The sequence below is a fragment of the Scyliorhinus torazame genome, chromosome 5, assembly GCF_047496885.1.
Source record: "Scyliorhinus torazame isolate Kashiwa2021f chromosome 5, sScyTor2.1, whole genome shotgun sequence".
Lineage (NCBI taxonomy): Eukaryota > Metazoa > Chordata > Chondrichthyes > Carcharhiniformes > Scyliorhinidae > Scyliorhinus > Scyliorhinus torazame.
The window spans coordinates 190759434-190761079 of NC_092711.1; positions in this window are offsets into that span (position 1 = coordinate 190759434).

Here is a 1646-nt window from a genome sequence, read left to right on the forward strand (position 1 = left end):
TCGGCCTTCTAGCCCCGCCCCCTCTTCCCATTGGTCCTATTAAGCCGGGGATTGAAACGATTCAAATGGTGGGAGCGTCACAGATTCAGTCTGATTTGCTGATTATTGGCAGCATTTGCTGTTTGCGATTAGAAAGTCTTTGCTCCAATCCCGCCTGCAAACTTTGTGATTCAAATTGTTACTGAGGAGGAATTAACAGTGTGTTTAGTTTCATGTTGAACAGGGACAGTTATTGTCTCATTCTTTAAATGATGATCCTTCATTTTTAACACGGAGAAATACAGCATAGGGACAGGCCCTTCAAGCCTGCGTCAATCATTCACCTAAAACCTCCACTTCTGGGGTCTGTATCCCTCTATTCCAGTGTTTTTCAAACTTTTTTTCCAGGGACCCATTTTTACCAACCACCCAACCTTCGGGACCCACGCCGGCTGACCTTCACAACGCAGGCCAGCCGACCTTCGTGGCCCACGCCGGCCAACATTCACAACCCACCATTTTCTCTTACCTTTAATGCTTCATCTTTATGAAGACGGAAAATCCAACCTCGCACATGTAGATCATTTTACTCAGCTCCGGATACTCCTCGGAGACACTACTCCAGAATGCTGACAGTTTCATTGACTTGTGCCATGTTTTTAATGTGCTGTCAAAGTTGAGGTGCAGAAATTTAGTCAGCTTCATTTGGAGTCAGGCTTGCCAGTTACAGTTACATTTACAGATTCCTTACTAATGCTGTTTCCTTCGATGTGTCGTAGCAGTGTGGGGAAGTAATTTTGGCTTTGCACTTGCAATTGCCAAACTTTCAAGACTTTTGGAAATCTGCGATTTATTCGCAGTGCTGAAAGCAATCATCATCCTTCCCTTGCAATTTGAGGTTCAGTTCATTTAGAATTGAAAAGATGTCTGCAAGATAAGACATAGTTAGCATCCAAGTTCATCAGCAAATAAATCAGCCAGAGAGGACAATTTTTCGAGGAGGAAGCGTGTATTTTGTACCTCAGTTCGTAAACTCTGAGTAGCTCCTCTGTTGACTGATCGTGACATTAACTCTTCAAGCGGATGAAGTCCACTGTCATTGGGATTGACTGGTCGCTGTTTCTATTCAATGCTTTAATATAGTCTAAAGGGTCAGCAAAAAACTTATAGTGACCCTTCGGTACACAGAGGGCGACGATGTGATGATTCCCACTGGCTTTCGTTATATCCCTTGCCAAACGTTCAGTTCTATCCATAATTAAACCATGAGGAACATATACTCTCTCCAGTATATCCCTAAACGTTTAGGGATGCAAAACAAATCGAGGTCGTAGCCTTGTTCATCATCAATCATCACCATGCAGTCAGCCGCCGCCATGCCGTGATCACACTTTGACCCTGGGTTCAGGTCCCAACACTCCCGGGCCGCATGCGCACTGATGAGCGCTGTGCCTGCATTTTTTTAGCTGGTCGTGGCCGCCATTTTTAAAGATACTTGCAGCCGGCATTGTTAAAAACCGGCTGCTGTGGCTGTTGTGCGTGAATTCCCGCAATCAGGAATGCCGTGATGGCTGGCTCCGCGACCCTCTCGACACCAGCCCGTGACCCACACGTGGATCGCAACCCCCACTTTGAAAATGCCTGCTCTGAGTGACTTCCGGGTGCGG